The sequence below is a fragment of the Excalfactoria chinensis genome, chromosome 2 (genome assembly GCF_039878825.1).
Source record: "Excalfactoria chinensis isolate bCotChi1 chromosome 2, bCotChi1.hap2, whole genome shotgun sequence".
In the NCBI taxonomy this organism is placed as follows: domain Eukaryota; kingdom Metazoa; phylum Chordata; class Aves; order Galliformes; family Phasianidae; genus Excalfactoria; species Excalfactoria chinensis.
This window is the reverse complement of record NC_092826.1, coordinates 4,494,686-4,522,572: the sequence shown is the minus strand read 5'-3', so window position 1 is coordinate 4,522,572 and position 27,887 is coordinate 4,494,686. Positions and strand designations below refer to the sequence as shown.

The 27,887-nt window shown below is 40.1% G+C and overlaps 1 protein-coding gene across 6 annotated transcripts in view; it reads right to left on the bottom strand.

Moving 5' to 3' along the window:
• TRAPPC9 (trafficking protein particle complex subunit 9) overlaps positions 1–27,887 on the bottom strand; it is a 446,388-nt gene that overhangs the window by 15,945 nt on the left and 402,556 nt on the right. The gene's annotated exons all lie outside the window — the stretch shown is intronic.

Genomic DNA, 27,887 nt, shown 5'->3' with positions numbered 1-27,887 from the left:
TTCTTGCTAAATTGCTTCGAGTTTCTGTCTGTTCTTAACTCTGTGCTGACAGAGGATGCTGCAGGAAGGATTTTTCCACCTTGCAAAAGGACTTTTTAACCTTATTCATTTGGACCGAGTAAGCTTTTTTCCTCCAAATTACTCCAGTGTTTATGTCCAGTTTTAATCCCCAAATCTCTCCTCAGCAGATAGGTGATCAGCATTCAGTTTCAGTGCTACTTGATCTAGGCTGTAAACATTCAGAAGTAGCACAGTCTTCCTCAATTAACTCTAACTACCAGGGTCACACTCACTGTGAAGCACAAACAATCCTGGTGCTCTGGGGTTTGAGTGTCTCCAACTTTTTCTTGTGATCTTAAGACAGTAAATTTGAATGCACATGAACCACAGAGTAGTGAAGAAGCGAGTTATTCAGTTCAACCTCACTGGTTTTGCTGGGAGTTATTTTGCACTTGCCTTTTCCAACAGGCTCCTTCCTGCATTGTGGAGTTGCTGGCACGTGGATTGCACCTGCTTGTCTCATCCTTCCTCTGGCAGCCAAGATAAATCATCATCTGGTGATTTGCCCAGCTTGCTATCAAAGCGATAACCACTTGTTTGTATTGCTTGTGTCCAGTCCGAAGCTAAATGCTTAAAGGAAGAACCTTTAAAATTTTAACATTCTCGGAGCTTTGTGCTTCCCTGTGTGTCTGAGCTCCTTTTTGACTTGTTTAAAAATATTCCATGACGTAGCCCCAGTTTGCTTGAATAGTCTCAGTTTTTGAATGTGGGCCAATCTCTTTTTATCTATTAATCACAAGCAGGTTTGCAGAAGACTCCTTTGATTATTCGCTATACCTCCAGAAGGTCAGGCTGCATACAATGTGTGCCTGTAGTTGGAAAATTCACTATGCCAGGATTTGCATGGTATTTCTCATAGAACCACAGCATCATTAAGGTTGGAAAAGAGCACTAAGACGGCCTAGTCCAACTGTTGACCCACCATCGCTATGCCCACTAAACCAAGTTCTATGATTCTATATAATGCTATTTTTCTTCTTGTACACTGGTAGCTCTGTGCAAAAATGCTGCAGGTGATGAATAACATGTGCCTTAACCTACAGCTTACCGAAAGAAAATCACCTTATTCCTCACTGGTTACATAACGAGACTTAAAATTCCCTCTCCTTTCTGCCACCCTGCAGTGATGGATGTGAGACAAACTTCTCTCTCTGCAGAGAGGATTTTTAAAGGTCTCCAGCAATCTTTGTGATAGTTTCTGACTTGTGGCTGAAAAGTTAATGGTGAAAAAAAGAAAAGAGTCTGCAGCCTTTATGTGCTCATGCTGTTTGATCTCACAGTGACTTTAGTGTAGATACTACTTTGGCTGGAGAGCTACAGCAAGTGATAAGCATGCTGACCATAGCCCATTTCCTATGGAGACAGTAGGGAGGTAATGCATGGTTGCATACGGAGTGCTGTTTAATGGTGGAAGCATAAAACTGGCTCCTGTACTAAACTCCGTGCTTGCAAAGTCCAATACATCGATTGCACCACAAAATCTGCTTGCTCTGCCTGCTTGGATATGGCAATATGAAGAAGAAGCATTGTTTTCTAGTCAATAAGGATATAATGGTGCTCTGGCCTCTTCTGTAGGGAGATCATACTTATACATATCTCTCATAAATAAGGGATCATTCCTAACTGTTGTTTTTTTTTTCCTTAGACCTTGCTATTTTTTTTTCAATTTCTATTTAAATCACTCCTATGTGAAGCATAACTGTCATATTTGAGGAGTGTTTGGGGCTCCTGTAGGATGAAATATGCTACGTGCTGTCTGAAGCAAGAAGGAATTCAAACACAGATGAGAAGAGAGGGAAGACAGCAGGTATTTCCATGCCCAAATGTATAGACTTGGAGCAGAGTGCTAAACGAAAGCGAAGAAAAAAAAAGTGATACTCATTATTTAAAGAAAAATGATGGGTACATGACCCCTTTTCCATGCTTGTCTTAAAAAGGAACCATGAAATATTACAGGCGATGGCCAGGCCATAGGAGTTGCGTATCCCTGTAGGGTAGCCAAAGCCTTGTACAAGATAATATATAACCTCCTATTAACAGGCAGGTAGATGATTTACCACATTTCAGCAACTGTTCAAATACGAGCGCTAGCACGTTGTGCCTCATGGGCTGCCTTCAGCCCAACCACAGCTGAAACGCAATGAGCTGAGCTAAAGAAAAGATATTAAACAACCCACAAGTACCAGTGCTGTATTGCTCCACTTTATGTACAGAGGTGTGATGTACATGGGGCTACACAGAGCTAATGTCTACAGACCACAGTTGCTCAAAAGCAGAGGTGCACATTAAAATGGACACATTATTAATGAAGATTCTTTACACCTCAGTCCCAGCGTATTTCATTCTAATGGCTCTACATTGCTTTAATTGCTAGTGGATTGAGTTAAACTCTCACTAATTCCCTTGGGTATGGTTAGTTTAGTCTGCCACATGTGTATTAAAGCATGGCACAGTAATCCAAATATATGTGACTTGGAAACTATCAAGTCCCACTATGGTGCTGCTGTCTTTTAATTCTGGTTGCATCCTTCTTCTGCATCACAACCTCTTAAAATCCAATTTAAATCCAAGTAATAAGAATCATGTTAACATATATGTATGAGGAATTTTTGAGTCACACTCTGTGTCACAAATCCATATTCTTCCTAGATAGACAGAGTACACTAACACACATACAGAAAACAAGGTATCTTTAAGCCTAGAGTCATCAACTACCCAAACTTTTGGCTTCTCTTTGACATCTCCATCAATAATCTACTATTTGCTAACGCAGAACATGCTCAAAACTGAGCTCCTCTTTTCCTTTCTTTACCTACCCATCTTCAGAAATAAAAACAAAACCTGTCCTGCCAATCTCACCTTCCTAACTGATTAGACTTCCTCTCATGACTCACCCCTCCAGTGTGATTAAATCCTGATGCCACTTCCTACAAAACTTCTCCGAATCTGACCTTTTTGTTCTGCCTACATTGCCAAACCTCTGCCTAAGATCTAATTAAATTGTGAGCGTGAACAATTAAAATCTCATCTCCACTGATTTTGACACCTCTTATCTACTGAAAACCTTGCTTCAAAGACTGAACCTGGTTATGTCTGCATGGCACCTTGAAAAGATATCATATATACTTAAGTATATATATATATAAAGATAGACTGTAAGCTCTTATGGACAGCAGTATTTGTGTACTTGGTTTTCTAGTGGCACAATTTGTGCCTGAGACATCCAGACAGTACTAGTAAGAGAACTGGAAACAAAGGCAAACATCTTAAACAAAATCAGTGTGTACACAGCAAATCTCAAGGCTCTGTGGTGAGGCAAGGATGTGAGCAATGCACCAGTTTTCCAAATGGGACATGAGTTAACATGTGAGGAACAGCAAGGAGTTTTTGCTGAGCAGACACATGCACGAGCTGCCCAACAAGAGCAAGAGGGGACAGTGACTTCCAGAGTACAAGAAAAATCTGATTGTACAGTTACAAAATCCCTATTCTGGCTCGCCAGGGTGTGTTTCAATCCACTAAAACTCCTTTCAGGAATGAGTCTTAACACTACACTGAAGCTAAAACCTGAAGATTTCTAGGACACAAAGGAAGTGGAGCAAAGGAAAAGGAGCACTGCACTCAGCTAGGGATACTAAAACATTAAATCCTCTCCACACCTGAGGCTGAGAGCAGTGCCTTATGCTTCACCTGTCAAGTGCTGCGATGCGTTCCTGCAAACCCCCCTCCTTTTAATTGGCCATTTGGGTGGCAAAACCATCCCTTCCTCCAAACCTACAACCTGCTGCAGTCTGCAGAGCTGTTGGAAAAATGAGCAATGAGCAGGTGTCAAATTCTGTCCTTTTATCTACAGCTTTTAAAAGACAGAAACAATTATGTGCAAATCAGCATAGTGTGGTGGCTGATTAGGTCTCTTTTCTAAGAATTATTTGCACAAGGCTCTGCAAGCAGACCGACCAGGGCTATCAGCTCATCTACAGAAGCAGTATTCTGTCTGTTCTTCCTTCTAGAGACTCACAGATGCATAAGCAGAGAATAGATATTATTAACTCCTAATCCTCCACAGCAGGCAAAGCAAACACAGAGTGGTCTGATAAGCTATGATAAAGCTGAAACAAAACAGAAACTAAAGGCTTTCAAAACTCAAAGATTCATGTTGGATGTTAGGAATAATTCTTCTCATAAAGAGTGGTGAGGCACTGGAACAGATTGCCTAGGGAGGTGGTGGACTCACCATCCATGGAGGTGTTCAAGAAGAAGGTGCATGTGGAACCAAGGGATTTGGTCTAGGGCAGTCACAGGCATTGGCTGATGGCTGGACTACATGGTCTTAGTGCTCTTTTCCAACCTTAATGATGATATGATTCTATGAAAACCCAGTGAATGGAACATCTGCATGGCTGCCATAGCAGAACGTATGAAGTCATCTACTATTTTGTGGATTTACGTGCAAAGTGATGCAGACAGCATCCTGTTTACTCCTACAATATACAGACAACAATTCCACCAACTCTGGAAACAGATTTTTCATAGAAATGCCTCCTTCTACATTATCTAAAGATCTTGACAACAGGGATGTCACAAATGTTTTTCATAGAATAAAATAATAAGAATTGATCTTGATAGTTTATCAGGTTACTCTCAGCCCCTTCCAGCCTGATCTTGAATGTCTCCAGGGATGAGACACACACCACCTCTCTGGGCAACCTGTTCCAGTGCCTCACCACCCTTATAATAAGAAATGTTTTCTTTACATCCAATCTAAATGCCCCCTCTTTTAGTTTGAAACCATTTCACCTTGTCCCATCACAACAGACACCCCTGAAGGATCTGTCCCCACTGTTCTTACAGCCCTCCTTTGTTTTTCACGTGGAAGTCCAGGAAATGTAAGTCAGTTGTTTGTCTTAAAAAAGAAAAAAGAACATGAAAAACAAAGGAAAAATCAGCTTTTGCTGTCTTGAGTGCATCACCCATTGCCATCATTCCTGCTGCCTGGATGAATACATCCTCCAAACTATAGGTACAGAGTATGTCCCTTAGTGCTAATTTACCATCCTTATATCTGGACACGGAGAGGTTTTATGTACCACCTTATCATGTAAAACAGGAGAGAAGAGAGGATCCTTTCTAAGTTCCTAAAGAAAGAAAAGGAGAAATAAAAAATAAAAATAAAAAAATCAGGCCTTTAGCAAGAGTTTGGGCCATGCTTGTCCATAAATGTTTTTGAGGAAAGAGAATGAAGGTGGTTGGGAAGTATATAAAGCAAACAGTGGTATATAATGGAAACTGCTCCCAAGAGCATTTGCAATTTCAGCAAGAACAGGGCATAGAGATTTAACCACCCTATTATGCACTTTGTCTTTTCTACCATTAATTTGTGAAAATGTCTATCTTTTATGCACTTGCAATCCAAACAAAAGAACAAATTAAAAGAACTAAGCACACAAGCCATTTTGGGCAATGGACCATCACAGCCAAATGCTGCTGGTAATCTGTATTCACATTGTATTACACAGACTGACCCAGAATTAACTATGGCTGCCCTCTCCTGGAAAACTCTCTAAAACAAACAAAATTCTCTTTCACCCATTTCCATTAATGGTGAAATCACAGGAGGACATGACAATGGAAGAACAGCTCTGAGGAAGCAGTAAGAAGTGATACTGGAATGGAACTGAACATGTTCTATAGACCCCAATGTGAACTGGAACATACAATTCAGCTCATCCGGAAAATACAGACTGTCGTTCCAGCTTCAATTTTCAGAATGGACATCAAAAGTTAGGATGGAAGTCAGAAGAAAACAAATTAAATTCAATTTCTAGAAGATCATCAGGTTCATAGAGACCAAACCTGAGATTTAAGGAAATTCAACCACACATCCTGAAGAATATAGCCCTGCCAAAAAGGGCCTGGGGGTGCTGGTGGATGGGAAGCTGGACATGAGCCAGTAGTGTTCACTCATAGCCCAGAAAGCCAACCACACCAAAGGCTGCATCAAAATAAGTGTGTCCAGCAGAGCGAGGGAGATGATCCTGCCCCTCTACTCCGGTGAGAACTCACCTGGAGTAGTGAGTGCAGATGTGGAGTCCTCAGTACCAGAGATATGGACTTGTCAGAGCATATCCAGAAGAGGGACACAAAAATGATCCAAGGGATGGAACACCTCTGCTATGGGAGAGCTGGGACTGTTCAGCCTGGAGAAGGCTCTGAGGTGACCTGATAGGGGCCTTTCAGTATCTAGAGGAGGGCTATAAGAAAGAACAGGACAGACCCTTCAGCAGGGTTTTGACAGGGTCTGTCTGTTTTGACAGACCAAGGGGAAATGGTTTCAAACTAAAAGAGAGGACATTTAGATTGGATAGAAGAAAAAACATTTTATAATAAGGGCAGTGAAGCACCAGAGCAGGCTGCCCACAGGGGTGGTGGATGCCTTGTGCTCCTTGGGTGCATTAAGGGTCAGACTGGAGGAGGCTCTGAGCAACCTGATGCAGATGTAGGTGTTGCTGCTCACTGCAGGGGAGTAGGACTAGATGACCTTTAAAGGTCCATCCCAACTCAAACAACTCTTAGAATTCTATGGTTTTACTTCCTGCAACGTTCACTGTTGAGATTCTGTGGTATGAGCCCATGTGAGAGGGGACTCTTAGTTCAATCCTCCAATTAAGATGTTACTCCAGAATGATCCGAGAACAAAATGCATCCTACCTAAATGATAAGGGGATGCGAAGACTAACTTCAGAATACATTTTTGGGTTGAAGTAGAGGACAGCCTGTGTTAGCTGGCACCAGCAATAAAGAGAAGAGATGGATTTTAAGGTAGGGAAGAACTTCCAGATATTAGTATGAACCTACAAAATGTCCTGAAACACCTAATTCAGAACTGTAAAAAAACCCCAAATCTATACGGTTAAGGTGTGATCCCTTAGAAAATCAGTCACTGACATCTATGAACACAGCAAAACTTCTCTTTTCTCCACTGCTGTCCTCTCTCCCCACAGAGCTCCTGTCTGTTTCTTAATCTCACATTCACGTTTACTCCTGACAGCAATGTACCAGGCACTGAATGAAAACCAACACAGGCAACACCTCTGTCCTTAAGTAATCACTTTGTCATGTAATGACCAGTGAAATCTCCCTGTTTCCAAAGAGTCCTTTCAGCTGCCAGACTCAATTTGCCTCAATTAAAGAAGCTGTAATACAAAACAGATGTTCCAGGAGTTTGCCAACTGTTGAAGTGAGATGATGGAGCATACCAAACTCCACACATGAAAAAGGAAATTCAGAGCCCTCTGTCCTAAAACACTGATGATGCCTGTCATCATAAACTCCGGTAGAATTAACAGTATTCTTAGGTTACTTACACTAGTACAGAAGCTGCAAACACAGAGAACACAGAAAAAACTTAGTAAAAATACTACAGAATTGTCTTTGACAGTCAAGATCAATTCCAGATGTCCTTACTAACCTGAATCATATGAAACTCAACGGTAGCATCCATTCCCTCATTTCCCCAGTTTTATTTATACCTAGTCTCTCTTCTTTCTTCATTCCGGTGCATGGCAACCTCATGGAAAAGTGCACTGTAAGACCAAATGTCCATCTACTCTGATATTTTTCTATGAAGTATGGTGTAAATTATTATCAAGCTAAAGTGAGTTCTCTGAGAAGTACAACAAAAGCTAATTAAACTGTTAATCACTTGAAAATCAGGAAAGATTGACCTAGTCTTAATTTAAATACTTAATTTATTTGTTTAAGTAAAGTATCAGCCACAGTGTGCCAATACTTGTTATAAATGACAATCAGAAAGTCAACATATCGACAAGGGATCCTCGCTGGAGTCGGATGCTCTCTTCCATCAAAGAAGAACCATCAGGCTAAATGGAGATCTATCGGCGCAGTTTTATTTATTTTCTAACTTCTCAAAGTCATTCTGCAGAATGGACTGCTGTCTTCACCATCCCAAAGCACCTCATTAAACCAGTGAGTTAATCAAGTATATGCAGTTAATGAGAAAACATGATTAAAAAGTTCAGAGAAGTAAGAACGAGGAAACATTTTAACAGAGCAGCCAACTTGTTTCCAACCTAGGAACATGCCAGTGGTTCATAAAATGCAAGCTGTAGTTTGGTTAATAAAATATAAGCTGTAGTTATGTCTTCTGTGAACAAACAGTAATTAACTTGGTCAAAAATTCATGGGGATTCTTTCTGATGGGGATCCATGGGGATAATTTCTAATGAATTTCTGTCCTGCCTTCAGTCTGATGGTCTAGAAATTAAGAATCTTCCAGCTTTATGAGACATAACGTACTGCAATTAATATATATGACTTATACACTCTTTCTGTATTGCTTTGGCATTCAGATCTTCTGCATTTATTTAAGTTTGGATTTAGGACTTTGCTAAACTAATAATACATATCCTTACCCATGCTTACTTCCTCTGGGTTTATAGCAGATTACTCACTCTGGGCATCATAGGAAAGGCTGAGAAAACTATTACTTGCTAGTAGCTCTCTATACATACATCCACATCGTAAACTTTTTATGTCAGCTTTCTTTGCTCATTTAAGAGTCACTGCAAGTTCTCAAACCTTGCTCACCTTCAGATATCTCTTGCCCATCATTGTCAGCTAGTACAGAATTTTCTCCTAAATCACGTCTGTCCAAAAGACACTCTGTCAGTTACAGCTTTTCTATGCCTAAAAGTACAAAGGCTAGTAATATCTGGAATAGTTCTATTTGACAGAGAGATGGAAAAAAGATTATGTTTGCTCAGTCAGCCTTTTTCCAGCCAATGCATGAGGATTTCACGCACAGATTTTCTTGTGCATTGTGAATCCAGAGAGCCATGATAAGCTCAACAATAAATCCAAGTATTTGAAAGATATCATGGCAAAACCACTTTGAGAAATCCATCTGTGATCAGCATGAGGTTCACTTCCTTGTAATCCACTGGAGTATTTCCACAAAGCTTTGTTGTGAGCTGTGTTGCCTGCTAATGGTAAGACTCGAGAAGCAATGCACCTTATCTAGACTTATCATCCCATCAACACAGCTCTAAATACATGAATACTATATGAGAATATGTATAGTCTGAGCCTAGGGACTGGAATCTTCTCTAGGATAATTTGCAAGCGAGGCTCTTTATTGCTTGGCCATAGCATGAATTGCCATTAAAGCCAACAAATGCCATTCCCCTGACTACCCACTCTCCCTGGGTGGAATAAAAATATGACACTTTATTGAGAGCCCCAATAAAACACCTGCCAACTTTGGCTCCAGCAGCTGAGCAATTTCTGCTGGGCAGTTACAGTCTCTCTGTTCAGATTTTCAAGGGAGAACAATACAGCTGTTAATTAATAAAATAGCTCGAGTTTATCTGCAAGTTGTTTATACTAATGTGCAGAGCTGGTATTTCGATGGCTGCTTTTCAAGTTATCATAACTACCTTGCATAAAGAGACTGGTAGAGGAGAATATAACGATGATTATACGAAATGTGTCCTATTACTTATGAAACGGTTATTATTCACAAAGATCACTTGAGTCGGAGGTAAACAAAAACTCCTTTCTAAAACTCCCAGACACTGAAGATGTGTTTACATGTCTGGCCAGTTTCTCTTGTATGTGTCTCCTTTATCTTCTTCACATCACTGCAACAGTCCTATTCAATTGGCAGCACTTTAATGCCTCAGAAATGGTTTCCTTACTTTAAGCTGGTCTGACATACTATAAATTAGCAATCACTAAACATGTTAGACAGTCAAAGATTCCAAAGTACTTAACAGCAGCAAATTCATCTGGCTTTGTTTCTTGGGCAATCATTTGAACCCCCTCCCTGCCTGCATGCTCTCCACTACAAAAATAACTGCAGAATGTCTTCTGATGGTCCTTGGAGCTATGATGTCCCTTTCATGGGTGGCCATGACCACCTTGTTCTTCCATACACCAAGTGCTTCTTTCATCTCCAGGCTCTTCCTAAAATTCCAATTTTACCTCTCCAAACAAGACCACTGACAACACGACCTTCCTTCCTATGGCGTTTCCAGCACAATTCTTTTGGGGACACTAAAAGAAGACAATGCTTGTGAGGTGACCAGAAGAGGTGGTCCTTTTAGATAAGTTCTGCTGGCTTCTTGGCCCTACTGGAAAAGGTTGATTCCTCTACAACTGTCTTGTAATGTACACATTTCTCAGATAATCCCATATTCAAATACAGCATACTTGCTTATACTTCAGTTCTTTCCAGACCCACTAAAGAAGAAGGATGAAGCAAAGAAGGAGACATAGCCCAAAATTTAGCCTGAAAAGATAGTTACTAACCAACCCACATCTCAGATTGCTCCATGTATAGTAAATCTTCTAATATATCCAGTCCAGTTGCAACTTTTCAAAATGATGAGGCTTTAACCATATCCTTTAGGAAATAATTCCACAGTTCAGCAGATCTTACTGTCAAGGCTCCTTAAGTCTCAGTCTAAATGTTCCCATCTTGATTTTATCCCATTACTCTTAGTTATAGCCTTTACTCTAGTCTTGAAATAATTCCACTCCCACATGTGGTTGGTACCCTGCTAGTATTTCTATCTTCCATTACCTTCTGGCATACGAACAGACTAATATATACATATATATATATATTAGAATAAGTTAAAGTTGTCAGAAAAAACAACAACAACAACAAATGTCAGATAATTTAAAAATAAATGCAATTAAAGCAGTTAAAAGTGGAGATGGCCTATTAGATTACTGAATGAGTCCCTGAATGCAGGATGTCTGAAATTAATCTGGTATTAAATATGATCTAAGCCAAAAGGTCACAAAGAATCTTGCATATCTCCTTTAATTTAGAATTTCTTGGCCTTTATACAATATAATTCAAAATGCTAATATAGTAGAACCTCAAGGTGTGTTATTTTTGTTTTCTTTTTCAAAAATCAAATTCATTTCCTTTACTGAAGAAAATGAGCACCTTCCCTATACCTATACCCAGTGTGAAAAATTTTGGTCATATCTTAACTAAAGTCGACAAGTCCATGCCTTGTTCCGACTCAGCACAAAGGGGAATATTACTGTGCCAGTCTGCAGGTGGGTACAACTGCTGGATGCAACGTGACTCAAGCTGCAGTCCCAAAGAACACACACAGGAATGCACTACTGGAAGAATATTTGATTGTGTTCGTTTACCAACAGAGCTGATGCCAAGCAGCCTTGCCTGGCAAAAAAATAAAAATAAAAATTAATAAAATAAAATAAAATAAAATAAAATAAAATAAAATAAAATAAAATAAAATAAAATAAAATAAAATAAAATAAAATAAAATAAAATAAAATAAAATAAAATAAAATAAAATAAAATAAAATAAAATAAAATAAAATAAAGAAATTTGATTTTTAATAAAGCAACTACTGATAGTGGCTGTGTTACCAGAACCACTATTTCAGGATATCAGAAGATAGATGGTCTAAACGAAATGGTAATATATCAAAATCTCAAAACTGTAATCTTGGGACAGTTATGTTAAAGGGAAATCACAGTTAAAATAACATTATGAAAATCAGAACAAGTGATGACTGGTAGCCCTACTCCAGTTAGATTTCCATTTTCTTTGTGGTTAGGCTTCAGTTATTTCAAGATGTATCACTACTTAAACTGAGGACCCTCTGGGAAGGAATTGTTCCCAAACTTCTTAAACAATAAACCCCAGTTAACCTCCAAAACTACCCAACAGGCTTCAGCCTGTTACAGTTCGCATTTACTTGTAATGTTCTGGCTTAATGACTGAAGAGCCGCTCTTAAAATATTGGGCATCACCATCTAGAATTAATTCTATTTCACTCAACCATCTTCATTTACACAGCTGAATTCAAGAAGGCGTTTTCTTGCAACAAAACTCTTCCTTGTTAGGTCAATCAAAAATAGACCCAAGAATAAATAAGGAGATTAAGCAAAGCAGGAAAAACTGCAGTCTGCTATCTACTTCAGGGAAAACCAGTGTGCCTTGTCTCTTTGCTAAATTATTTTATTACTAGCCTATTCAGGTCTGCTACATGAGACATTTGTTGTAAATGATTTCAGTAAGGATGCTTTCACTTGCTCACAAGGAAAGAAGCAAAGCTGAGGGCAGGATCCCATTTGCTTCCAATGGCTTCCAGTTCTGAGTTGGACTTTACGCCAACACAAAGAAATTCCAGTTTCATTTTCTGAACACTCAAAATGTCCAATGTAATGGCTTAACCTGTTCTTAAACATCCCACATCTGAACCACAATATAAGATCTACAACACAGGGAAAATACAGAATCACAGAAAACCTCAGGTTGGAAGGCCCCTAATTTTACCACAAAAAGCTGGACAAAAGATTGCACTGAACAAGACGACCTTGCCATTATGCTTTATGTTTCTTCAGCATATGGCTTAAGACTGTCATTTCTTTGGCATTTTGGTTTTAGGATGCTCTGAGCAACAATCCCTTGAATAATTGTATTCTGCTTTTAATGAAAAACCAGTGTCTCCTGCAACAATTATGACAGCCTCTGCTTGGAGACTGCAATGAAAGAGATCTGATAGATTCTGAGTAAAGAAAAATCCTTTCATTCATGATGATAAAAGACTTCAGTGTCCAAAATAGCTATTTTTTTCAGAAGCTCTTTATTTCAAGATACATCTGACAGACCATAGCTGGAAGCACATGATCCAAACATGGGTTCAGAAGCTCACCAATCTTTGGAAACACAAAGGGATCGGCTCTCTTTCTGAATTTTAATGCAGGACAATTATTTTTGCAATAAACCCTCAAACCAGGTCTGACTGGAATAATTTTGGTAGCAATTTCAACTCGTTTGATTCTGATTTTGCAAACAGCATCATGAGTCACAGGCTGTGTTTTAAGAAACAGCATTCACTGTTGCCACACACTGCAGGAATATATCCTAAATATTATTATTTTATTTATTTATTTATTTATTTTGTCACTGTGCATTAGGTGATTGCTGCCTTCAATTCAGTTTGAGATCTTAAAAGCTTCAAGTATGTGTAAGGTATTACAGACACTGGGTAGAATCTAATTGGCAAAAGCAACTGGGAATGGCAAAGAGACCCGAAAATGTTGGGAAGAATCCAGCCAGGAGTTTGTTTTATAACAGTGTATCTTAGAATCTTGTAAATATTTATCTTCTCTTCCTCTGGACAGCCAGGTTGAACCAGGTTTTGTATTGTTGAATTATTTATGTGAATTCAATCTGGAGAAAGAGAAAAAAGCCCTCCTGATACACAGAATCTCTGCCACCCTATATCTCACAGTGGCTTCTGTCTGTAAGAAGTAGTGTGTTTCTTAAATTCATTCCCAATACTTTTTAAGAGAGAATGATGACTGAGCCCCATTGCCAAGAGATCTAAGTAGAGCTGTGCTGCTGACACATGACTCTTTGTACAGCACGCAACATTTTTCCCCTGTTATTATACTGCATACACTGAATAAGGATGAAATTCTTGAGAACATAATTAAACCACTAAGCCCTGGAAATAACAGCAAGACTTTCCATTACCTGCAGGATAAAGAAAAGGTTGCTTTGCTTCTGTCTTCCTCTGTAGCATTTTCTATCATTAAACATGATAACACAGATACTCATAGAAGGAGATAGTTCGTACTTTTCTCCCATCATCTTTTTACCTGTTCTCAGGAGATAGTTACCTCTTCTTCCTCCTCAGAATAACCAGCCCTGCTCTGGCTGGCTGGCTGGCAGGCCAGATAGATTGAATATAAGGAAAAAGCTTTTTATGATAAAGGTAATGAAACACTGGAACAGATTATCCAGCGGGGTGGTGGATGCCCCAAACCTGGAGACATTCAGGGTCAGTCTGGATGTGGCTCTGAGCAGCCTGATGGAGCAGTAGGTGTTCCTGTTCACTTCAAAGGGGTTGGACTAGATAGCCTTTAAGAGTCCCTTTCAGTACAAATGATTCTATGATTCTGTGATTCTATGATTTCTTGATGTAATGTGCAGGCACTTAAAGTAAGTAGACAAGCAAATGAGGAGTTTATTTACTACTTTTTGATGGAAACTTGGAGATAATGTGTGGCAGATCTTCTGCCTCCATCCACCAAAGTGTGGACAAAGCATTTCACCCTCCCTTCCACTGCTTTCATAAAATGGTTTGGGTTGGAAGGGACCTTTAATATCACCTAGTTCCAAATCCCCTGCTATAGGCAGGGATACTCCCACTAGACCAGATGGCTCAAAGCCCCATCCAGCCTGGCCTTGAACATCTTCAGGGAGTGGGAATCTACAACTTCTCTGGGCAACCTGTTTAAGAGTCTCACCACTCTTACAGTAAGGGATTTCTTCCTAATATCTAGTCTAAGTCTATCCTTGTCCAGTTAAAAACCATTTCCCCTTGTTCCGTTGCTATATGCCTTCATAGAAAGTCCCTTCCCAAGATGCATTCATCAAAGGGAGACCAAACTCCAGACCCCCAACAGTATGCTGCTTTATCTCTGTATAAATACCCTGTTCCCATCCCTGTATCAATGTCCTGTTCCTCTGCATTACACAAAAAGACTTCAACGCAAATAGGAGGGCAATGAGCTCATCCACTGCTATGTTGAATAAAGGGCATTTTCCCACTGTTCCCATTCCTTCTGGCATTGAACGTGAATAAGATATCCCTACTGTTGGTTTCCCCCAAAATAACCAACTTGTTGATCCATTTGGACCAATAAGTATAAAAGAAAGTGGAACATTGAACGTATCCAGTGTTTCTGTATTGTGCATAAGTTCCTCCAAATTAACATCTCATCTCCTGCGCAATGATCTCCAGCTTCACAGCCCTCTAACAAAAACAAAAGGCAGAACATTTTGTGAAATTATTTAGCATCAAAATAACTGCATGTTGGAAAAGCAGCCTTTCACTTTCCATCCATCAGTCATGGCAATACTAAGTCTTTAATTTTTCAGTTGCTCCTCACTTATACAAAAGTGTTTTAGTTCCAGTGTGATATACAAAAATGTAAATGTGATGCAATATAATTGAGTGGATTTTCACATCATGGTGTGTCTGAAGAAGAGAAAAAAATCCCAGCTTTAATTTCCCAGGGAAACTTTGTTTTTTTGTTGTTTGTTTGTTTTCTTTTTCTCTTTAAATGTCACTGTTCCCAACCCTCTGGTGTGCTTCAAGAGCTGGGGGGAGAAAGTAGGGTTGCACCAGAATGTGCTGTACAACTCAATTACTGAGATATGAAGGAAACTCACGTCCTCGGACAGCATCGCTGAGGTTTTACCATGAATGCTGCCTGATCTAATTAGGAACCACTCAGCATCTTTGTGGCAATTACTACAGAAAATAATTATGACGTGACCACTGTCTTCCTTCAGATGGAAACGCAGAAGAAAATGACAGGAAACAGAAGTCAGCTGGGAGTTAATAAAACAGCCTTTGGCAAGAGAGAAGTGCTGCTTCCAGGAGAAAGTACAGTTCTACTGCATGGAAAATGAGGAAAAAGTAGCACATTGCGAGAAAAGGGACAACAGAAAAAGAATGGGTTTAGTCATCCTGTCATAGCCCACCATAATAAAGCACCGTTATGCTTGCAAACAGCTGCCTATTATGGTTTATTACAGAAAAAGAGTCTTTAATGGGTGCCCCGGGACAGTTGGTGGCTGCCCTCCTGTCACACATTTGCCCTCGAGAGATACCAAGTGACAACACGTTAACAATCTTACACCTATTAATGCCATGGATTAAATTCCTTTCAACAAGGAAACCAATTTAAAACACTGAAAATACTTTGGAGTCCCCACAGGAATGAGCCTGGTGGTGACACCAGGGAACTGGAGAGACAAACTCACTTAATTGCAGCCCCATCTTTAATCACGGATTTGCTGCCAACATTAATCACGCCACTTCACCCCCATGCCTCAGTTTGCTGATGTGTACAACGTTGGGCTCCCAAGCAATCAGAACACGGCAGCTTCACCAAAGAAGAAAGGAGATCAGCACGGCACTTACACAACGCAGAGGTGCGAGTCTTAATTAATATTTATAAAGTGCCTGGAGAACTTCAGAGAGCCGGTGTCGAGGGAATACAGAGTATCATTACATTTATTTTGCAAAGAGGTGTGAATGTGTGATTATAATTTTATTACCCACGCAGATTTAGACGGAGAGTCGGAGCACAAAAGAAATTAAACTTTTTGACACTTTCTCTGCAGCACATGTTCATTATCTGCACAGTGGATCAAATGTAAGGGATTTAATAACTCACTCTTAAGATCAACGATGAAATTATACCCAAACTTTTGCTATCTCGAAGGATGTAGAAGCAAAACATCTGAGTGATAAAAGTCTTTAAAAGTTAGGACTGTTATGGGGGATATTACATCATCACACGATCCGAGTGATTTCGGAGCATCCATTTACCATAATTTCCCCTATATTTTGATTATCTTGATATTTTCTAATCATGAGAGTTATAAATTTAAAAATGATATGGCAGGCTCGATGGGCTGTGTGTTCACCCCCCCTTGAGTCAGGTTACTTTTTTTTATTAAACGCTAAATTGCTTTCCTCCAAAAGGAGAATGATACTTCGGTTAATTTTTGCTTTCTGAATGCTGCCGCTGATTCCTTCTGATAATGCAATGGTCTGAGTGACAGCAGAGATTTCTCTTTTCAATATTCCTGGATAAATATTGACCAAAGATGCCAGTTCTGTCTTTCACCATTGAGATGAATTAGTTCACACACAATTATAGCAGGGTTGTTGTGCTTTTTTTTAGCATGGCTTCTAGTATGACTCAAAAGTTTCTAATATCAGCTCAGAATTTGTACAGCTTTTTCTGAGCAGTTCTAGGGTACGAAATTCAGCTGGGGAGGTTTATTTGCCCACAAGTTAAACGTGCTACTTTCACTGCCCAACCAAAATACAGTCCCTCCTAAAGGGAGCGTACAAACAGGATGGGAGTGAGCTCTTTGAAAGGGTAGATAAAAGTAGGACAAGAGGAAATGGTTTTAAGTTGAAGGAGGGAAGATTTAGGTTGGATATCAGGAGGGAAGTTCTTTACTATGAGAGTGGTGAGGTGCTGGAACAGGCTGCCCAGAAAGGCTGTGGATACTCATCCCTGGAGGTGTTCAAGGCCAGGTTAGATGGGGCCCTGAGCAGCCTGATCTGGTATTAAACGTGAAGGTTGACAGCCCTGACCGTGTGATTCTATGAAAATTCATGCAAATTATTAGCTGTATATTTGTAGTCAAGACTTTTTATGCACATTCCCTCTATGTTCCCTTTGCTGAGTTGTCTCATTTACAGCATTACAAGATATGGAGGATTTCTCCCCTAAATACCGTGTGCGGCCTATAGCTGTAGGTCAGGAGAATTTGGTTCTTTGGGACTTCACTATCACAAAGCTATATGAGAAACCTTGGTCTAAAACAGTTCAACAGTGTGGAGTGGTACAGTTATGGAAAGCTGTGGAAATCTCTTAATGTCAGTTTGAGGAGGGCAGGGAGGGATAAGAGCCACAAGAGGTATTAACAGTTACTTAACTGTTACCACATTTACTTGTGCCAAACCTCTTGCCTGACAACTGTATGCATGTCCAAACTCTTCTGCCCTAACAGATCCCTGTTTCAGTAATACCTCCAAATCAGAATAACAGAAGGTTGGAAAAGTTCGCTAAGATCATCTAGTCAAGCTGTCAAGCCATCAGCACCATGCCCACTACATTCAAGGCTGTCACTCCCATGAACAAGGTAAAATACACATTTTTCAACCCACCTTCTCCTAATTTGGGAGCCTCAGTGTGCAAGTTTTTTAATGATTCTTTCTACTTAAAGTGGGAAAAATACATTTGTCAGAAGAACTCCAGGAACAAACTCACAAGGCCTGTCCAACCCACAAGAAGAACAACAGACACCAGCATTTCCATGCTTGATGAAGGACACGTGTACATTTTCCATCTACTTTACGTATTTCATTGCTTAATATGCAAACATAAAAGATAAAAAAAAAAAAAAAAAATAGATCAACATTACTGTATGTCCTGGCAAAGAATCATCCCAGTGTTGGACAGCAGTCTTCTGTCCTGGACCTACTCATGCACTGGATGATCCTGTATAGGACTTCTCTGTTTTGACAGACCTACTTTGAAGATAAAAACACATTCCAAGGCATCAAATTATAGGTGAGGCTTTGACAATTCTTTGTCTCTTGAGGAGGAATGTGATCATTAGTCCTCCTTGCACAAACGTGATTTTGGATTTGAAGCTCATATTAACCTTCAGAATGGTCTGTTTGAGTACACTGAAGTCATATAATCTTGTTTTAAATGACAAAAGGTGTAGACATCAGGTGGACAACAAAGACCAAACTCTTACACCAGCATTCAGAAGAAAATACCTACTACGTCTGCACTGAATATGAATGGATAGCTTAAGCTACAACTAACAAATGATTTCAGAGCTGGGAGGCATACAGGTCTTCTCAGCAAAAACATCTGAAATATTGAAACAATCTTCCTTTGGTAATCTTTTTTAACAGATCTCAGGTTTAGACAACCAGACTTACAGCCTTTCCAGAATGCCAACTTACATAGCATTTTTCATCTACCTGTGTTTCATCCCCACAGATCTGTTCAAAATAAACAGGTCACATTGCAAAGTATTCCTTGTTTGCAGATCTCATTCTTCCTGCATACATTTATTGTGACCGGGCCTTTTGTTTAGAAACATAACGTAATTCCTCTCCAAATGCAGTTATCTCAGAAAGGAAATGGAAGTAAAACAGTCGATGCAGTCTCTGCAGCAGAGCTGCTAAGAATGAATTCCCCAAAACACTGAACCTTTCGAGAAAAGCTCTGATGGCAACATCATTACAAGACCTTCAGAGAGACCGAGGTGCAATGACCAAATGGTTATAAACACCAAGAGCTTGCAGCTAGATTGCCTATGAAGTAATCAGATCACATTGCTGTCATACAAATGCAATGCCTAGGAGAAATAAAAGGACTATTTTTATTGGTTTTGTTTGATGCTACAGCATCCCAGTAACAGAACCACATTCCTTAAGACTGACTAAAAAGCTTATGTAGATGAATCCTCTCAAAGCCAGTGCAACTCCATGTGTTTTACAGCATAGAAATATCCTCCTCATTTGGAATTCTGTAGAAAGAGGAAGGTGGTTTAGAAACACATCCATTTATGTACTCATTTCTATTCCTGGCAATTTAAAAAGCTCAAACCAGAGAAAGAAGGATGCAAGGTAATAGAAGAAATATCCTATACATATGAGCAAATGGGAACATAAAGCACAAAAATACACAGAGGGTATCAAGCCCTAGTTTATTCAAATTCCTCATCTTAATATAACAGGCATAATGCTTCATGCTGACTTTGGATTTACAGACGTGTCCTCTCCTCAAATTTAAAAGAAGCCTTCAAGGTATTTTCCTGTGTAATAACAGAGAGGATCCATACCCTTCATAGCTTAGTTCTTCACAGTCAGGCTGATAAAAGCTTGACAAAAAAAGTGAGTATCATCAGCCCTATTTGATACTGAGAAGCATGCACAGAGAGGTGAAACATTCTGCTTACAACTATACTGTATACTGGAGATATAGGTGGGAATAGGACTTGAACTCCTCATCCCTATCCACTGTGATGCAGTCTGTAGAATCAAACTCAAACTCAAACAAACCTACAGTTTCCAGACTTCACAAAAGCAAAAGAATCATTTTAGTTGGAGCAGAGAAAAAGAATTTTATTTGCTTTTCTGTGGCTAAACGTCACCTTTCTGAGTTTGCTTTCATTTTGTTTCATAGCTTATTCCCTTTCAGCAAAGCAGCCAACAAACTCATTTGCTCCTTTGAAGTTTCTTTGCTTTTTCCCACACTGGAATTAGGTACACAGAAAACTCTCTTTTCCCCTTCAGTTGGGAAGGGTGAACTGTATCAGGGCTGTTTGACATAAGTTTAGGATATTATTTGTTATGTGCCCGCAAATAGCTGCAATATCATCGCATATCTATTTTTATGACTAACTTTCAAAGCAACACAATAATGAATAAGAATGGATTTTCTAGGAACCAACAAAGAAAGGGAAGGAAATACATCTCTGCACAAAGGAGACTTCATGAAATGCGGGAGACAAAAAGAAACAGAGATGAAATCTTGACATCAAGGTGGAGAGAAGGAACAAGGAAGGTGTAAGAGAGAAGACCTTGAGTTTACCTTGCAGATGTAGGTCAAAGAGGCAGGAGCAGAGACTGGAGCAAAATGTAAGTGGTGAGACTGTCAGCAACGCAAATAGGGAATGAAAAACAAGCAAACAAGAAAGGAGACTTTGTCTGTTTGCTTCAACACTGCCTAAATCTTGAATATTTGCACACAAGCAACTTGTTCTATGTGCAGTTGGAGGAAGAGGGCACAGCCAGCCATGCTGGTCAGTGAATAGCTACAGTTATGTTGCAGAATGCTAACGGCACTGGCCCAAACTGCAGCACACCATTTCACTGCAAATGATCCTGAGCTCCCAAGGCAGCTCTGGGAATGGACCTTCTCCTTTGGCTCTGCAGGAGAGAACTGACCCTCTCTATCTGTGAGGCAGCTCTCAAGCTCTTGGTAGCCTCTTTTTCTATTACAGTTGCTCTGGTCAAGTCTATGGCCTTCTGATCTACCACCCAATACACTTCAGGATGATTGCAGGTTGACTGGATGAATCTCTGTGCCTACAGAGACTATGTTTCCAGGGCTGTCTTCAGGTCATGACCAAGTTAACCAGGTTTACTGTTGACTTTCCCTTTGTTACCATTTCTGTTTTAGCTAAACAGCTTCTTCTCCTGCTTTCTTTGAGTTGCCTCTGTGTGAAACCTGCTTGTTGTGAGCAATTGCACACAATGAATGAATTGCTGGACTTGAACTCTTAGCAAGTGACATATACTGAATATCATTTGCTACTGAAAGATACGAATATAAGACACCAGCTATTCCCTTAGTCTGAAACATTTTTGTTTGTCCAGCCTGAGCTGAAATCCAGACATTTACCATTCAGCATCTGCCCGGCTTTCCCTCCTCCGCACTGCGAGTACATCACATCACTTCATCTCTACCAACCATAACAAACTCCTGTGGTCTATTTTCTCTTTGGAAAACTTCCAGTGCTTTCAGAAAGCAGATTGCAGTGTACCACTAATTGCAGTTAAAGAGAGTAGATGGCTCAAGTAGCTGTTATTTATTCATTTGACACTCTTAAACATATACTTGGAATACCTGTGGAGTTCCAACAAAGCTTCAGTGAAGTCTAAACCTGCACTTAGGTTTTTTTTATCCCTGTAATTTGCAGGTCAGCCCCGTGGTATTTTTTTATTGCCAATAATTAAGCAATTCAAGGTGAATTATCTCACTCACAAAAATTTACATTGCTCTAAGCAAGTATGCCCTGGGAAATCTGTGCTGCAAAGCATTCCCTCTTGATGCTTTAAGCAAACTCCAAGCATATCACCAGAAATCAGGCACCTCATTCGTCACTTGTGCTCCTTAGAATCAAAGAATCACTTGAGTTGGAAGAGACCCTTAAATGCCATCTAGTCCAACTCCATTGGGATGAACAGGAACACCTATTGCTACATCAGGGTGCTCAGAGCCCTGTACAGCCTGACTCTGAATGCCTTCAGGGATGGGACATCCACCACCTCTCTAGGCAATGCCTCACCCCCCTTATCGTTGAAGACTTTTTGACATACTTGACATCACTCACAAGGGGAAAGGACAAATGTAATTTCTTACAGAGCTGCAGAATCACTGTGGCTACCCAGGACCTCTGGGGAGGGTCAAAAATGCAAGTTGTTCAGGACTGTGTCCAGCTTGTCTTGAACATCTATGAAGATGGAGATGCTGCAGTTTCTGGGCAACCTGCTTCAGAGTTCAGACATCCTTACAATAAAAAGGATTTGTTATGTTTAAATGGCATTTCCTGCAATGGGCATTTGTGTCCATTGTCTCTTGCTCTTTTGACGGATGTCACAGAGAAGTGTCTGGCTCTAGATTTAGTAGTAGATTTAGTAGATTTAGATCATATTAGTATCCAATATGATACTGATAAATATGGATAAAAGCCCCTGAGGCAGCTCGTCTCAGGCTAGAATTTCTTCCATCTCCCATGAAAAATGCCTTGTTTCCTTCCTAGAAGCCCTCCAAAAGCCCCAGTAGTTCCAAAACTTCAAAGCACAGGAACTGCTAGTTTGGTGACCATATCTGTTAGCTGCTCCACTTAACCAATTTACTGCAGTCCTAGGGAACACTGCAAATCATGGCAACTCATGTTCAGAGCATCTTTTTTTTTGTCAAGTACATAGAAAAGCACAACTTTAGGGATACAACACACACAGGCTATCAAGTGGAACTTCTTAGGTTGTCAAGAGACACTAAATTCTCAATACAGTGAGATGCTCAATCCCGGACTCTCACTAGCACAAATGATGTACATTGACATTCAATGGAAAATGCTGAAAATTTCTGCATTTCTTACACATTTTCCAGTTTTCTTGATGCCTTAATTTTCCTGTGTAATCAGCAACCATTACAGTCCTTTAAAGAAGAATATGTTATTGATTTTTGAAGGGCAATGGGAGAAATAGCAAAACATTATTGGCTGATTTGAAATTATTTAAAAACCAGCTCTGAAATGCAAACTAGAAAAACTACGGTAGATCAACAAGGCATTACATAAACTCTGTAACTGAAATACTAAAACTGTGCAATAGAGAAGAGCATCTGAACATAATAGGAAATACACAGTGCTGGCAGATAGACAATTGATTTCTGTTCTTTAATGCTGATGTAAGGTAACATACTTTATCATTTGTTTAGAGAAAAAGTACTTGTAGAAGTCCTCGTAGCAATAGCAGTTATTCTTCAGAGATTATAGGAAAAAATGGGGATCAATACATTCAGAGCTGCATGTATACATTTTTGCCAGAAATGTGGAAGCATCTGATTTTAATCCCCCGTCTCCTCATTTATAAAAGGAAAAGTAACTGACGGCTACCAGTTGCCTACAACTTCTTTTTCTTGTTGTTAATTGAATCAGCATCAGCTTCTTTGGTTTTGCAAAGAGGAAGATAAGGGGGAATTCAATCTCAGCTTACCACTGCCTGAAGAGGAGTTGTCAAGATGATGGAACCAAATGCTTTTTACTCTTAAAAAGAGTGAATGGACCCAAACTGGAGGTTCAGACTGGACACTTGAAAAACTCTTCACTTGGAAAGTAGTACAGTGCTGGAAATGGTCATCCAGGGTGGTTGTTGGATCTCCACCCTTACAGGTATTTGAAACTCAGCCCAGGAAAAGCTGACCTGATCTATTTTGTTATTTTCAGTGGGAGGTAAAGGCAGCCAGCCCCCTCCTAGAGACATTTCCATCTTATCGAAGAATCACAGAATGGGTTGGTCTGGAAAGGACAGTAAAGATTATTGAATTCCAACCTCTTGCTGTAGGCAGGGTTGCCAACCATTTGATCAGGCTCTTCCCAGGGCCACATCCACCCTGGCCTTGAGGCATCCACAGATTCTCTGGACAGTCTGTGCCAATGCCTCACCACTGTCTTACTGAAGAATTTCTTCCTCAAATCTAATCTAAAATCTTCCCTCTTTTAGTTTAAAACTATTCTTTCTTGTCCTGTCACTATCTTCCCATGTCAAAAGTTAACTCCATTATATAGCTTTGGTAGTGCCCCCAAAAGGTCTATGCCCAGACTGCAGCTTACTTAGTGGTTTTCCTCCATTTAACGTCTCTCTCCACCCTGCCATATTTCAGCAGATTTGACGGAATTTCTTAGTCACAAAACTCTCTACCTCATCATCAAACTATATAAAAAAATGATGAGTAAATTCAGAAGATTTGGAGAGAAATACAGGGAGAAAAGACAGACAGAAAGACAAAGATGCAAATACTTGCTCTTGTTCCACAGATAAATGTTTATGCACTTTTTTTTTCAAAATGAGAAAAGAGGGAAAAAAAGAATAAGAATTATTTTTGGTTCTGCTCCCACAAAGTTACGCCCAAGGGAAGATCACCACAGCCAAGTGGGAACTGTTGTCCTTTCCAGCACGTCCTTTAAGGCAGAGATACGAAGGAACAAAACCACACACTGACAGTGTGATTTTCCAGCGCACTCCTTTTCCTGAGGCACACGGGGCCAGCCCTGGCAGACACATCCCAGACAGAGCAGACAACTGCTCTGACCTGGTATTGTAATTCCTGTGCTCTGGCTCCCAAGTTACGTTTATGTCCATGACCTGATTTGTAAATCCAGATGGGGATATAGGCCAGGACAGAGCAGATGGAACAGTGTGTTACGACCTCTGAGTGATATTTCTCCTGATGTACTGAGTGGAGAAAGCGACTTACGATGTCGGGCTCTCCAAGACGTCAAAGCAGAAATCAAAGTTAGCAAATAAAACTGCCGAGGGAAAGATGTTACCGTGCATCACAAATAGCAGCATTTCCAGGCAGTGAGTTCAGTGGGAAACGTTAACTGCCCATGCTGGGAAGTTAATGAGGAGAAAATATGAAAATTAATACTTAATACTTCACATACCTAATTGCTCTTTTCTACACTTTCCAACAAACAAAAATGTGCACCATTAGATCCAGTGGCTAATGAAATACCATTCTGGCTTGCCTGCAAGAGATCAGCTGTCCATTTCACTCTCCCAGACAGTGATGCTGGCTTCATGGGAAAGGAAAGGAAGGCAAACAGGATTCTGGAGAGTCTTTTGAGCTCTTGTTCATCTATCACAAAATGCATTTCATTTACCACCACTCTTCACCAAAATCACCCCAAACCTTTCCTGTAAAATCAATACACAAAATCCTTAGGGTTTCATGACAGCAAATTCATTGTCATTAACAACTCAAAATGAGAAAAAAACTTGTAATCTGAGCTTTTCTCCATTTACTGTTTTGATCTTTCTTGGCTTTGCTATTTGACAAGACTGTTGGTTCTCTTTTCTGCCTGGAAAGAGAGCAGAGCACTGTGAATGCTTTTCATACATTTCCTGTTTTCTCAAGAATCTCAGCACTATTTCTTCTTACCAAACATATCCTGGGCTGCATCAAAAGCAGCATGGCCAGCAAGGTGAGGGAGGTCATTCTGCCTCTCTACTCTATGCTGGTGAGGCCTCACCTGGAATACTGCATCCAGATGTGAAGTCTGCAGTACAGGAAAGACGAAGACCTGTTGGAGCACATCCTGAAAAGAGCTGCAGAAATGATCCAAGGAATGGAACACCCCTCTAATGAGGACATGCTGAGAGAACTGAGGCTGTTCAGCCTGGAGAAGAGAAGGATCCATGGAGACTTGTAGCAGCCTTCCAGTATCCAAAAGGGAGCAGTAAGAATGATGTGGAAAGATTCTTTAGGAGGGTCTGTTGCGATAGGACAAAGGGAAATGGTTTCAAACTAAAGAAGGGAAGATTCAGACTGGCTATAAGGAACAAGGTTTTTAAAATAAGGGTGGTGAACACTGGAACAGGTTGCCTACAGAGGAGGATGCCCCATCTCTGCAGACATTCAGTATCAAGCTGGATGGGGCTCTGATCTACCTGCCTAGTTATAGATGTGCCTGTTCATTGCAGGGGGATTGGACTAGATGGCCCTTAAGTATCCCTTTAAACTTAAGATTCTATGATTTTATGATTTTTAGTGATGGCCAAGGCTGGGATACACATCCTCCTCCTGCAGGCTTGTTCCAGAGGTTCCCCCACCATCACAAATCCTGACTCACAGCTTTTCTGATCTACCTTCCACTTACAGCAGAAAGAATCAGGATTATGTGACATCACTGAAAGTCAAGCAAATCCAGGGCCCAGCTGAGATGTAGCCACCCAACATCTGGATGTTACATTATCCATACTGCACCCGAAACTTGCCTAATTCCTGGGCACAGCTCCCAAGCACTGTGTTCACAAACCTGAAGACTCAGAGCATTAGTCAGCCAAAACCCACTAAGCCCTTAGAAAAGCCACCCACTGACTTCCATTTTTTTAATTATTTTTAAATGAGGAGGCTAATACTATCTTTGCCAGAGATATGCACGAGGATTGTGTAATACAAGCTTTCTTCTACAATTTTCTTATATTTTCCTAGGCTCTTGAGCTGAAGTTATCCTCATTTTCCCCCTTTTCTCTATTTCCTCCTCCCGTTTTCATGAAGTTTTTTTAAGCAGTGAAATTCACGAGGCATCACTGTACACAACTCTAAACACAACATACTAGATAAATCAGGAAAAAGAAAACCAAGGAAAAATAAGTGTAAGGGACCCACATGGGACACCTAAAATTTGCCTCTAATTATTATTAGTGTTACAGTTCCACAACATGGCAATGAGTTAAAACCAAAACACAGCTACAAAAAGCAAAACAGTGCAAAAGCACCTTGATAATGAGCAACCATATTAAAAAGATAAACAGCAGCAGGGAATACATGACTCCTAATAACTGTATTTGCTGGAACCACTGGGTCCGCTATGCACAACCCCACTTGCAATGACATGGCCTCTTTTGCTAAAGGCTGCAGTACTTACATTCATTGCACTGGAGAGGTGCTGGAGAAACCACTGTTCTTTTCTATTTTTCCATTTTTCCACCCCAAAATTTTACCTTAAAGTAAACCAGAATTTCTGCATTCTTCCACCATTATAAAATTAGGAAATCAAACACAAGTGATATACACATTTCCATCCAATTGGGTCCCTAGTTGCTTCAGCAGCTGTCCTTAGCTAAGCATTACAAAAACTCATTTCCATGCCTAAATTCAGGGCTGTATTCAGAATAATCTGCTCCCAGTAGCTAATTTAGGTATCACGACTGCTTTTCTCCACTGATGGTACAGACAGCCGGGTCTGGCAGCATTCGCTTGTAGGTGGCCTGAATCACTGATCACTTTCTCAAATGCTAAAGATAGGTTTCTGTAGAAAAACAGTCTGAATGTGGCCCTGCATCTCCGCCATTTTTTGAGTGTTTGCCCAGCTCCAAATCTCTCAAAATCTTACCCTTAGGAAAGAGTTTGCAAAGACACTGTTCCTGGAATCTGTAGCATCACCACATCTCTACTGCACAGTGTCATCCTCTCCTTATTAGTGCTTCCCTTAACATGCATTCATAGAATCACAGAATCATAGAATCACAGGATCATAGAATCACAAGGTTTGAAAGGACCTACAAGATCATCTAGTCCAACCGTCCTCCCATTACCGCTGCTATCACAAGCCACTAAACCGTATCTGGTAGCTACTAAACCACTCTCATAGCCGAGATGTAATCCCTATTAGGAAATCATGTGTAGATCTTATGTTAATACAATCCAGAGACTACTGCTTAGAACAGAGTTGATGTAACTAACTGCACAATCCAAGTGCCCTCCAACATGACAGCTTCAACCTCTCATTCATATCACATTTCTACTTGCCTATGACCTTTTTTCTTTTCTTTTAGCATCTCTTCAACCTCACCTCTTTTAGTTGAGTTCACTATTAATTCATTTGTCTGCTTTCTGTTTACAAGGCTGCACAGCAGTCAATGCAAAATGTCGTCAGCTGACTGATATGAAATTTGGTCTGAAAATACAAATGGCTGTGAGAATTTTAGGGCTTGATTCTGACAACCTCTATTCACCTCTGAATGAGCAGCAACAGAGTTGATAAGCATCTGCAGGGCTGAATTTAATAAATGTGATTCTTTTTCAGGTTATTTAGAGAGAACAAAACAAGCAGACCATCAGATTTAGACATCTGTTTTAAAGGCAACTCTGCAAATTGTCTGGAGACCAA